The sequence below is a fragment of the Panthera pardus genome, unplaced genomic scaffold (assembly GCF_024362965.1).
Source record: "Panthera pardus isolate Hobbes unplaced genomic scaffold, ASM2436296v1 HiC_scaffold_3, whole genome shotgun sequence".
Lineage (NCBI taxonomy): Eukaryota > Metazoa > Chordata > Mammalia > Carnivora > Felidae > Panthera > Panthera pardus.
This window is the reverse complement of record NW_026526876.1, coordinates 31255523-31268885: the sequence shown is the minus strand read 5'-3', so window position 1 is coordinate 31268885 and position 13363 is coordinate 31255523. Positions and strand designations below refer to the sequence as shown.

At 47.5% G+C, this 13363-nt stretch overlaps 1 protein-coding gene and 2 long non-coding RNA genes across 5 annotated transcripts in view; 2 read left to right on the top strand and 1 right to left on the bottom strand.

The window, feature by feature from the left end:
• DBF4B (DBF4 zinc finger B) overlaps positions 1–13363 on the top strand; it is a 58588-nt gene that overhangs the window by 661 nt on the left and 44564 nt on the right. The gene's annotated exons all lie outside the window — the stretch shown is intronic.
• LOC109258169 (uncharacterized) lies at positions 245–8365 on the top strand. The gene is made up of 2 exons (XR_002076216.2): positions 245–359; positions 5712–8365. It is a non-coding gene; the product is annotated as an uncharacterized LOC109258169 (long non-coding RNA).
• Positions 12829–13363, bottom strand: part of LOC128774256 (uncharacterized) — a 113128-nt gene continuing 112593 nt past the window's right edge. Inside the window, exon 2 of the long non-coding RNA XR_008418793.1 lies at positions 12829–12970. This is a non-coding gene — a long non-coding RNA (uncharacterized LOC128774256). The remainder of the gene's footprint in view (positions 12971–13363) is intronic.

Below are 13363 nucleotides of genomic sequence, written 5' to 3'. Positions count from 1 at the left end.
GCCGCTTGGTTTTTCCGCCAGCGTTCCAGCCTGGTTCCGTAACATATTTGGTTGGTTCCCTGACCAGGAAACCCAACTGCGCTGGCCCACTGTTGCCACTGGTTTGGGAGATGGGCGAGGCGGTGACGGAGCGAGGAATCCCAGAGGAGAAGGGGAGCCCTGCCTGATTTTCGGCAGTACCCTCAGTCGCCCAGGCTGGCCCTGCTCCTTTGTTCCTGCGGTACTCAGAGAGACCTGGTAGGTGAGGACCTGGACCCGATGTCGGAACCAGTAAGGCTGGGGCCCCAACCCAGTCAGGGCCATCCAAAAGGCTGGAAGGGGGACCTGATCACTCCCCGGAGACCTCAGTGGTCTCACAGGTAAAAAATTCTGTGGGAGAGAATGTAATAGCCTCTGGTATATGTGTGTGTGAATGTGCAGCTCAGCCAGGCTTGCCAGTCGGTTCGAATTTGTGCCTCCACAGATGGGCACCCTTAAGGTCCCCAAAAGTCTATGGAGTCTGAGTGGTGTCTTGGTGAAAGGCATCAGTCCAGGGCGGCATCGAATTAGACTCCCATTGTAAGTTACAAAGCTGAGCCCACCACGGCCAAGCCTTACCTAAAGTTTCCCTCCAGACCGTAACCAGTGGAGCATCTGTTTGGTCCTCTCATCTGAGGGGATAACCCTTTTTTTGTCTGTCTCTGCGACACCGAACACAAGAAAGGGATTGGTAATGGGGTCAAAACAGTAAGCCCAAGATTCTTGAGGTCCTGCTTAAAAACTTTAAGGGATTCTTTAAAAGGGATTCTCAGGTGACTATGGGATGAAAATGATACCCAGGAAGCTAAGAACCTTTGGTGAACTAGAATGGCCCACGTTCAATGTAGGATGGCCCCCAGAAGGGACATTAGATGCCCAGGTGCAGCGGGTTTGGCTAATAGTCACTGGGAACCCAGGTCACCCTGACCAATTTCCATATATTGACTCCTGGCTTGAAATTGCCTGAAATCCCCCACCTTGGGTGCGATTCATCCATAACAAGCAGAGTCAGGCAAAGGGTTTTAGCTGCCTCACCCGGAGACTCACCTGGAGAACCAAAGAAGCAGCCCACCGCTCCCCCGGTATTTGCGGGGGACCCAGAGGAAGGCCTTGTCTTTCCGCCACCTTATGACTCTCCGCCCCCTGCCCCCCACCTTGCCCGGGGGCTTAAAACTCCTCCTCCGTCTAGCTCTCCTCCAGCCCGGATCTGCCATCCATCTGTCCTTACCCCCAGACCTGGAGAACCCTCTCTCACCAGGGCCAGCAGCCAGATTGCAACCCAGACCAGACCTGACGCCCTCCAAATGCCAGTAAGGGAGATGAGAGAACCTGAAAGACAGAATGAGGACGGAACAGTCCAGCCCAGCCGTTCCATGGTGTATTATCAGTCCTTGTCTATAACCGACCTTCTTAATTGGAAGCACAGCACTGCATCATACTCTGAAAAGCCACAAGCAGTGGTCGACTTGATGGAGTCCCTCTTCCAGACCCACCGACCGACTTGGGAAAATTGCCAACAGTTACTCCGTACCCTGTTTAATACAGTAGAAAGAAGGAGGAGGATGAGGGGAACACGACAGTACCTAGAAGACCATGCACTGCCAGGGATCAATGACCCTGCTGCCTGGGCTTGAGCTGCCGTGCCTGACATGGGACTTCACCACAGAAGAAGGACAGGCTCACATCCATTGGTACCAAGAGGCTCTCCTTCAGGGAATTTGAGCTGGAGCCAAAAAGCCCATGAACATGACTAAAATAACATCGGTCACACAACAGCCTGGGGAGTCTCCCGGAGACTACCATGAAAGACTGTGTGAGGCATACCGTGTATACACCCTGTTTGATCCCGAGGCACCAGAAAGTCAACAAATGGTAAATACCTCCTTTGTGGCACAGGCTGCCCTAGACATCAGGAGAAAATTCCAAAAGTTAGAGGGCTTTGCCAGAATGAATATCACTCACTTGATAGAGGTCGCCAATAAAGTTTCATGAACAGGGAAGTCACAGCTGAGAGAGAAGCTGAAAAAAGACTAAAGAAGAGGGCCACCCTTCTCGCAGCAGCACTGAAAGAAACGGAAACCACCAAAAGGGGGAAAGGCCAGAGCCCCCTTAGCAAGAGACCAATGTGCAAGGAAAAGGGACACTGGAAGAATGAATGCCCGAATCAGAAGGGGCTCCCAAAACCCAGCCAATATCGAGAGCAACCCTGAGATGGGAACCTCATTGGTCTGGCTGAGATAGAATCAGACTGAAGGAGACCGGGCTCTTTCTGTCTTGGCCCCCATGAGCCCACGGTCAAAATGAAAGTAGGGGGCCAAACAATAACTTTCATGGTTGACACTGGGGCTGAACATTCGGTTATCACTTGCCCGGTAGCCCCTTTCAGCCAAAAGACAGCAACCATACTTGGGGCTACTGGGATGCGGGCAATACAACAACTTTCTGTCAGACTCGACAATGTGAACGTGGAGCCACAAGGTCTGGCACGAGTTCCTCTACTTGCCTGACTTCCTGATTCCCCTCCTGGGCCGAGATCTGCTCTCCACACTTGGGGCCCAAATAACTTTTGAACCCACTGGACACACTAAGCCTCCAATTAAACCTGAGGCAGAGGGAAACCCTGGTCCTGGCAATTACCATGCCAAGGGAAGAGGAGTGGAGACGTCTGTGCCCAGGCCCAACCCTGTAGTCCATCAGAGTTCAGGCTTGCATTCCCCTCTGTATGGGCCAAAGATAACCCGCCTGGACTAGCCCGGAATTGGGCCCCCATCGTTGATCTGATCCCTGGAGCCCAACCCCAAAGACAAAGGCAATATCCCCTTCCACTCGAGGCTAGAATGGGCATACAGGAGCACCTGATCAAGCTCAAAGAAACAGGTATTCTAATTGAACACCAATTGGCTTGGAATACCCCACTCTTGCCAGTCAAGAAGCCAGGAGAAGGATACCAGCCAGTACAGGATTTGAGGGCCATTAACAAAGTGACTTTCCTTACACCCAGTGGCCCTGAACCCGTACAGCCTCAGCCAAGTTCCAGGGTCAGCCAGATGGTTTACATGCCTCGACCTAAAGGATGCTTTCTTCTGCCTCCGCCTGGCTCCTCAAAGTCAACCACTGTTTGCCTTTGAATGGACTGAACCCGTTACAGGCCACCAGCTGACCTGCAGCTGACCTGGAAACAACTTCCCCAAGGCTTCAAGAACTCGCCCACTCTTTTTGGGGACGCACTGACTGCAGACCTCGCCAGCTTTCCGAGGGAAACCACAGGATGTGTCCTCCTCTAATATGTAGATGAGCTCCTCCTTGCCAACGACACCCAAGAGAACCGTGCAAGAGGCACAAAGGCTCTCCTGCAGCTCCTGTCCAACTCGGGGCACTGGGCCTCTTGGAAAAAGGCACAGATTTGTCAACAGCAGTTCCGATACTTAGGCTTCCTCCTCACAAAAGGAAAAAGAGAACTAGAACAGGAAAGGAAAAAGGTTATCATCACGTTACCACAGCCCCAAACAAAATGAGGCTTGTGTGAATTCTTAGGAGCTGCAGGGTTCTGTCGCATTTGGATTCCCGAATTCTCAGCCATAGTGAGGCCCCTTTGACCAATTGGGAGAGCCATAGCGGGAGCTCCCCACCTGGACTGAGGAAGCGAGGGCCGCTTTTGCAGAAGTAAAGTCGGCTCTGGGACGAGCTCCAGCCCTGGGTTTACCTGACATAGGAAGACCTTTTAACCTCTTTGTATGTGAAAAAGACAAAATAGCCCTTGGAGTTCTCACTCAGAACATAGGGCCCTGGCAACGGCCAGTAGCCTACTTGTCGAAAAAGCTTGATTCTGTGGCCACAGGATGGCCACCGTGTCTTAGGGCACTAGCAGCCACAGTCCTGCTCATCAAGGAGGCAGACAAACTCACCCTGGGACAAACACTTAATGTTAAGGTCCTGCACGTGGTCACGTCCCTCATGAACACCAAGGATATCGTTTCCTCTCCAACTCTCGGCTGACACAATAGCAAGGGGATCTCTCTGAAAACCCAAGGGTCACTCTCGAAATAGTGAGGACACTGAATCCAGCCACTTTCCTCCCCACGGAAGAAGGGGAACCTGACGATGACTGTTCCGAAGTAATAGATGACGTCTATGCCAGCCACCTGAACCTCTGAGACCAGGCTATAACAAGCCCATATATCACCCTGTTTAGCGACGGGAGCAGCTATTTACAAGAGGGCACGCAAAAAGCGGGATACGCAGTAACCACAACTACCGTAGTTTCAGAAGCCAAGGCATCGCCAAAAGGATGGTGGGCACAACAAGCTGAACTGTACGCCCTGCCCTGAACCCTCATCTTTAGCAAAGACAAACGAGTCAACATCTATACTGACTCTCGGTATGCCTTTGCTACTGTGCATGTACACAGGGCCATATGTAAGGAAAGAGGCCTCCTTACTGCTGCAGGAAGAACTATTAAAAACGAGGAAGAAATACTAACCTTCTCAAGGCTATATGGCTGCCAGACAAGGTAGCTATCCTGCACTGCAAGGGACACCAGAAAGAAAACAACGCCATAACTCAAGGAAATTGCCTGGCCGACAAAGCACCCAGAGTGGTTGCCTGTGATGACCCAGGCGAAGCTCCCATCTACACTATGACTCTCGTACTCCCAAGGGAGGCCTTCCTGCTCCTTTACACAAGAGGAAAGAAGTTGGGCCTCGACAGAAGGGGGCACACTAAGCAAAAAGGGATGGTGGGTCATGCCAAACGGGTGCATCTTTGTCCTGTCATCTGTGGGAAAACACCTAGTCAAGGAATATCACCAACTCATGCACCTGGGAAAAACTGCACTAGAGGCCCTCCTCAAAAAGAACTACTGTGTCAGCCAGCTGCTGGCATTATGCCGAGCTATCAGTGAATGATGTGTAACGTGTGCCAAAAACAATGCCTGGTCTGCCCCATGGCCCCCACCTGGCATACAAAGGATGGCGGCCGCCCCTTTCGAAGACTTGGAGGTGGACTTCACAGATAGACAACCAAATAGAGGATTCAGGTATCTTGTAATAATCTGCACATATTCAGGGTGGGTCAAAGCCTTCCTGACCAGGACGGAACGGAGTCATGAGGTGGCCAAAGCTCTCCTACGGGAAGTTGTGCCTCGGTTTGGTCTGCCCTTCACCATAGGGCAGTGGTGACAACGGACCTGCATTTGTGGCAGACATTATACAAACCTTGGTCAGGTCCCTCAACATTACCTGGAAACTATACACTGCTTACCAACCCCAGTGCTCAGGAAAGGTAGAGCAGATGAGTCGCACCCTCAAGGAAACCCTGGCGAAGTTCCACCAGGAAACTAATCTCCCATGGCCATATTTACTGCCACTGGCCCTCTTGCGTGCCCGATGCATGTCTGGGGCACTGGAATTCTCCCCCCTTCAAGTTACTATATGGGCGGCCTCCCCCACGTTTAGGAAAACTCCCAGGAGACCAACACCAGATTGGAGATAAGGAAATAAGGGAACAGCTTCAGGCGTTGGGGGCAGTCCTAAATAAGTTACAAAGATACACCATAGAGAGGGCTCCAATTTCTTTAGGGACCCCCATTCATCCCTTTCTGCCAGGGGACTCTGTACGGGTCAAAGATTGGAAGAGGGAACCTCTTAAACCACTGTGGACTGGGCCCCATACCGTTATTCTAACAACTCCTACAGCCCTTAGATTTCAGGTATCACCCCATGGGTCCATCACTCCAGGGTTAAGAAGGCCAACTCAGAGGAACCCTCAACCTGGTACAGTGATCCAGATCCAATCAACCTGCTTAAACTGACCCTCAAAAAGACACTGTCCCCTGAGGTCTCCAGCCCTGCTCCAGCCACACCCCGGAAGCTGGCTGGCCTGCGCACGGCAGAAGCTTGAGGAATCAACGTGTGGACCGAGCCTAGGGGTTTGGATGCAACTCTCCCAGCCCTTACCCCTTACTGGTGTCATAGCCCTGATCTTGCTTCTTGCTGTTGGGCTAATAGAGACTGCATCAGCAAACTGGACAAAAGATGAATGTTGGGTCTCACATACCTCCTCTGAATGGGAGGACTGTTAAGTATTGCCTGTATATTATGTTAACCTCTCTCACCCTCACAACTGCCACATACCCACCTTGCCCCCAGGATTGTTATAAGACAATAAGGACAGTATCCCATGGTATCAGGAATGCAAGGGCATTCAGCTCCCTCACCTCCCTCCACAAAGATTGTTATAAGGGAAAGACACCCACCCTCTGCCAGTCGCCAGATGCCCAAGCACGTAAGTTTTGGACCGTAGAAATAACCCAAAATAGCAGAAGCCCATGTAACAAACAGAGTCTCCAGAAAGGAAAGCGAGTCTGCTATACATATCTTCCCCAACTAGGGACATCGGACGGGGGAGGAGTGCAAGATAGGGCCCTTCAAAAGGTCATAAAGGATACCTGGACCAGGCTAATACAAGCTGTAAAGGCAACCACTCCCCAGCATCCTACCAGGGTTTAAACCTTTAAGCCCTTAATTAAGTGCTTACCAATTCCCAGCTCCCAACGCTGGGCCAACACTATAAGTCCTTCACAAAGTGAATAACCACACCCAAGCCTGCTGGATGTGCTCGCCTCTCAGCCGGAGGACTTACTTAGCCACTCCTATCCCCTTGGCCTGGGAAGCTCCTGACAATCTCACAACCAACACCACTTGTCTTGATTGGACCCTTGGCCACTGGGGTCCTTCTCACGAATGCTGATAATCTAACTTGTACGGTCCCTGAAGGTATGAACGGCACTTCCCTATGTGGGAGAAATATAACCTTAAAAAAGAATACAACCCTATGGTCAACCCCTGGGGTATTCTATCTGTGCTGCAATTTGGCCAACTGATGCTTGAAGGCCAACTGGACTCGGATGTGCTAGTCCATCTTCCTAATTCCGGAGATAACTGTATACACTGAAGATCAGTTCCTAACAGCCTTTAGCCCCAAGTCCCGGGCTAAACGGGCAGTCCTCCTACCCGTCCTGATAGGAGCAGGAATTGCAAGGGAATAGGAACTGGAATAGGAGGCATAGGTTCATCCGTAAGGCTATACCACAAACTATCGAGAACTAAATGAAGACACGGAACGGGTGGCAGACTCCCTGGTAACCTTACAAAGCCAAATAAACTCCCTGGCAGCAGTGTCCCTCCAAAATAGGTGAGCCCTCGACCTCCTCATTTCGGAAAAAGGAGGGACTTGTATCTTTCTGGGGGAGGAATGTTGCTATTTTATAAACCAGTCAGGAATAGTCACGACTAAGATTAAGGAACTCAAGGAAAGAATTCAACGTAGACAACAGGACAATATCAGTCAGTGGAGAGGATGGGATCTCACAGACTGGGCATCCTGGCTCCCTGCCGTGGCAGGGCCCCTCCTTTCCATAATTTTACTTGTGACCATCAGCTCCTGTATACTAAGTACCTTGGTAGTTTTATTGAAAACACTGTCGCCAAACTGCAGCATGTATCTTAGCCCTCCAGAGTACCAACCCCTAGAGCTAAAAGGTGATGCTTAATGAAAGATTTTTAAAAAGGAATCAAAGGGGGGGGGGAGGGGGGGGCGCCTGGGTGGCTCCGTTGGTTACGCATCCGACTTTGGCTTAGGTCATGATCTCGCGGTTTGTGAGTTCAAGCCCCACGTCGGGCTCTATGCTAACAGCTCCGAGCCTGGAGCCTGCTTCGGATTCTGTGTCTCCTCCTCTCTGCCCCTCCCCTGCTCATGCTCTGTCTGACTCTGTCTCTTAATAATGAATAAACGTTTAAAAAAAAATTTTTTTTTTTAAGGCATCAAAGGGGGGAATGTTGGGAAAATAAGTAAAGTTCTGCACCATAAGATGGCCAACGGGACTAAAACAAGCTCTAGTTCCTAGCTTAGAAACTTCTCTTCTGGGTACTTCTGCCCTGTTTGCCACGCATGCGAAAGCCGCCACCAGTGCAGAAGATGACGCTATAAATTACCCTTCGCATCTGCATTCAGGGCTCAGACCTTTGGAGAAACGGTCTCCTCTGAGCCTGCCGGTGTTAAATAAATCTCCAATCCGCCAAGATCTCCTGAGTGCTGCTTGGTTTTTCCGCCAGCATTCCAGCCTGGTTCTGTAACAACAATACCTGTCGTCACTATCGACTGGCACCACCTTTGCCTTTCCAAGCGCCTCCGGTATCAAAACTCAAGCTCCAGGAAACCTTCTGTGGTTCCCTGCAGTCTGTGTTAAGGCCACTGTAGCGTGCTGCAGTTGCTTCTCTGTACTTAGCATGCTGCACTTAACGTAGTACCGGATGCAGTAGGTGCTCAATAAATGACCGGGCAACCTCAAGTCATTTTTTACTCGTTCATTCAACACTTAAATGCATATCTTTGAAGAGACTTCTCTACTCTTTTCCAGGCACTGTGCTAAGAGCTAAGTATCTGTGAAGAGGTGGTTTTAATGTCCCTGTATTAAAGGTAAGGAAACGGAAGCAGAGAGGCCCACAACTACGGGAAGTCTAACTAGAGGCAAGGGCTCGTACATAGCAACCAGAGCTTCAGCTGACTCTGCAAAACACCTTGCTCTGGGCTGAAAGGAATTACCCAAGAACCTGGGTTGGCTTTTCCTAAACTGCAGAGAGGCTGGTAGGTCACTGGCCTGACTCCTGCATTCACTAAATATTTATTATCTACAGCATGCATTGCTGCTAGCACTGAAAATGCAAAGATAAACATCACAAAATCTCTGCTCTCAAAGGATCTTCAGTCTGGTGGGAACAGGCATGTTTAATGACAATATAGCAAGATAAACGTTTTAATGGAGCCTTGTCCAATGGAGGTTGTAGTAAGGTGCACAGAAGATTAAGTCCTGTTGCAGTGGGGTTAGAGCTGTGGAGATGGGGGCTGCCTAGTGGAGATGGTACTTGTACTTTTTTAGAGAATGAATCAAAGTTCTTTTTTATAATTTTTTAATTTTTATTTTTTATAGATTTTTTTTAACATTTTACTTATTTTTGAGAGACAGAGGGAGACAGCACGCGAGCAGGGGAGGGGCAGATAGAGAGGGAGACACAGAATCCGAAGCAGGCTCCAGGCTCTGAGCTGTCAGCACAGAGCCCCACGCGGGGCTCAAACCCATGGATCATGAGATCATGACCTGAGCCGAAGTCGGATGCTTAACCGCCTGAGCCATCCAGATATCCCATGAATAAAAGTTCTTTAGGCAAAAAGACTAGAAGAGAAAGAGAGCAGACCCCGATGAAGGGAACTGTGTGCAAAAGTTTGTTAGGGACCTCCAGAGATTTATGTATAGCTTGAGCAACACAGTTCAGATAGAAGATTCTCAGGGAGTGACAGCACAAAGAAAGGTGAGCTTCTATACTTTGCAAAGGATCTCTTGAGAGAGTTCCCCATATTATTGAGATAATGTAAATGGATGGGCATGGAACACTGTAAAGCTAGGAAATATAAGATAGTGTGAATATTATCTCCATGACTGCTGTGTGCTTAGAATGTGACGGTAATGCAGTCAAAAGCCAAAGTCCTCCCCCAAAGACTTGCCCCTGTTTCAGTCCTCAAATACACCTTTTTTTTTTAAAAGATTTTATTTTTAAGTACTCTCTATATCCAACATGGGGCTCAAACTTAGAACCCCAAGATCAAGAGTCGCATGCTCCACCAATCAAGCCAGTCACGTGTCCCCTCATACACCTTCTAACCCAGTGGCTAACTTGCAGGTAGTGCTTGTCAGTTGGCCAACTTGGGAGCCATCGTGACTCAAGGATCATAGCGTGAGGTCAGTACAGAGCCCCCAACCAGAAAAGTACCATGAGGTTTTGTTAGCTTTTTTTTTTTTTTAACTTTTTATTTCGAAATACTTACAGACATCATGAGAAGTTGCAAAAATAGTACAAAGAGACCTGTGCCCCTTCTTCCGCTTTCCCCCAGTAGTACTATATAATTATAGTACAGTATCGAAATCAGGAAATTGATATCGGTACTACACACAAAAGTTTTTGAAGGCATCACGAGCTTATCACAAAACTGAGTGAAGGCTGCTCAGACCCTCCATTATAAAAAAAATCCTGGGGTGCCTGGGTGTCTCAGTCGGTTGAGCATCCGACTTTCGGCTCAGGTCAAGATCTCACAGTCCGTGAGTTCCAGCCCCATGTCGGGCCCTGTGCTGACAGCTCAGAGCCTGAAGCCTGCTTCGGATTCCGTGTCTCCCTCCCTCTCTGCCCCTCCCCCACTAACGCCTTTGTCTCTCTCTCTCTCTCTCTCTCTCCCTCTCTTAAAAGTAAATAGACATTAAAATAAAATTTTTAAAAAATCCTTATTGGCCATGTTATTACAAAAGTTCTTGCTCATAGTTAAAAAAAATTTACAAAAGGACAAATGACAATTTATAGGAAAAATCAATACAACGTTTTTCACTATAAAAAGATGCTGATGCATAATTTTTAAAATATGCAAATTAAATTTGGCGATGAGTTACCATGTTTGCCTCTCAGATCAAAAAGTCTTGGGGCCGGGCGCCTGGGTGGCTCAGTCCTCTGTGAAGTGTCTGACTCTTGATTTCTACTCAGGTTACGATCCCAAGGTGGTGGGACCATCCCACGTTGTTCTCTGTGAGTGTGGAGCCTGCCTGAGATTCTCTCTCCCTCCACCCTTACCCCTCTGGCCCTCGCTCTCAAAAAAAAAAAAAAAAAAAAAAAGGGCGCCTGGGTGGCTCAGTCGGTTAAGTGTCCGACTTCAGCTCAGGTCACGATCTCGCGGTCCGTGAGTTCGAGCCCCGCATCGGGCTCTGGGCTGATGGCTCAGAGCCTGGAGCCTGCTTCCGATTCTGTGTCTCCCTCTCTCTCTGCCCCTCCCCCGTTCATGCTCTGTCTCTCTCTGTCTCAAAAATGAATAAACATTAAAAAAAAAAAAATCTTTACAGAAAGTCTGATAATATGCTGTGTTGATCCGTGATTGGGTAGCAGGCACTGGAAAACGTTGAAGCTGGAAGTAAATCAGTACAATCTTGTTGGAGGGCAATTTGAAAAGATCCAGCATCCTCCTTCTGGGAACTTATTATAATATGTACATGTGTGCACAATGACATATTTTCAGGGATATTCATTACAGTGATACTTACTGCAGTGAAAGGACAGAAATAGTCTCCATTCTGTTACCGGGAGACTGGCTCAAGCTACAGAAAGGAGTACTGGACAGCTGTAAAAATGGAGGAAGCTCTTTATGTCCTGACAGGTAACAAAACTCAAGATAGATTGTTAAAGACAAAAGTGAGGCTCAGAACAGTATGTGATGTTTGCTTCCATTTGTGTTTGAAAGAAGGTGGGGTACAGAGAATACATACACATACATATCCGTGCACGTGCATAAAATAGCTCTGGAAATATACACAAGGGGTGGGAGGGTGGTTGTCACTGAGGAAGAGAACACTGGAAGACTAGTTTCAAAACATCTTGTTTTAAAATTATGAGCTCTTTGTTATATTTATTTACCTTGCATTTGTTTTTAAAGCAATAGGGGTGCCTGGGTGGCTCAGTCGGTTGAGTGTCCCACTCTTGATATCGCCTCGGGTCATGGTCTCACTGTTGTGGGATCCAGCCCTGCATCAGGTTCCACACTGTCGGCTCCAGACTGAGCTTGGAACCTGTTTGGGATTCTCTCCCTCTTTCTCTTGGGATATTCTCTCTCTCTCTCTCTCTCTCTCTCTCTCTCTCTCTCTCTCTCTCTCCCAACTGGGCATGCCAGTGCCCTCTCTCTCTCAAAATAAACAAACATTTAACAAAGAAAAAAAAAAAGAAACCCTACTTGAATACTTCCTCCAATCTCATTTTCTTCCCTTCCTCCCCAGAGGTAACCACTATTCCTGAATTTGGTGTTTATCTTCCTCTTGAATGTTTTGAAACATAGTATATCTTACACAGTATGATATACTGTGTATGTATGTATGTGTATGTGTGTGTATGTATGTATCCATACATATATATGTATCCATAAACAGAATGTCACATTGTTTTGCATTGTTTTGCATGTTGGACTTTTCATTCTACAGTGTGCTTTTTTTCACATAAAACTGTTTAAAATATTTATGCATGTTGGGCGCCTGGCTGGCTCAGTCGGTGGAACATGTGACTCTTGGTCTCAGGGTGTAGAGATTACTTAAAACTAAAATCTTTAAAATATTTACCCATGTTGATACATACAACTCTTATCCATTCATTTAAGCCACTGTATAGTATTCCGCTGCTTGAATATATCTAGTTGATCCATTCCTTTGTTGACAGGCATTTAGATTATTTCCCAGTTTTCCAAATAGTACTCCAATTCACATCTTATAAATGTCTCTTTGTATGTTTGTGGGAAAGTTTCAGTAGGCCAGTAAGCATCAAACATATTTTGCCACATACTCTTAGAAGTAAAAATAATTCACCATGCATTTCTAATGTATGAATGTGTATTTGTTTATGAATTATGTATGTGAACCACTATAACAAATTAGTGTGTCCATGATAAGACATAAAACATATAAAAGAGGGGATTGAAAAGTGAAGGAAGGGGCTCCTGACTGGCTCAGTCCATAGAGCATGCCACTCTTGATCTCAGAGTCGTGAGTTTGAGCCCCACATTGGGAATAGAGATTACTTAAAAAAAAAAAAAAAAAGTGAACTAAATAACATATTACAAATATCCTACATATTGCAAAAATCTGTAGTCAAAATAAGGTTGCATATGCCTCATTACTTTGCCCACCTCTTTTTTTCTTTTCTTTTCTTTTTTTTTAATGTTTATTTATTTTTGAGAGAGAGAGATAGAGAGAGACAGAGTGCGAGCAGGGCAGGGGCAGAGAGAGAGGGAGACACAGAATCGGAAGCAGGCTCCAGGCTTGAGCTGTCAGCACAGAGCCTGACGTGGGGCTCGAACCCACGAACCGTGAGATCATGACCTGAGCTGAAGTCGGACGCCCAGGTGCCCCACCACCTTAACCGTTTTTAAGTGTACAGTTCAGTAGTGCTAAGGATTCATTACTGGCAAGAATTTCTCTTGAACTTCAGTGATTTTTTTCACTTGTTGGCCAGCTGCCTCCCTCTCAATGCTGGTTGGATTTTCATTGAACCTGAGTGTTTGTACTTGGAGCATTCACTTATGAGTAACCTAAATCTTGCTTCTTTGAACCAATTTTGTTAAATCCTGTGTCCACTTTGGAGGGTTAGGAAAATCAAATCCAGATAGCATAATCTGAATTATGTTTTAATGTTTAACCCATCTATCTGGTCATATGTAAACTACATAGAATATGAACATACAAACACACCACAGAGCTGAAAGAAAACACACA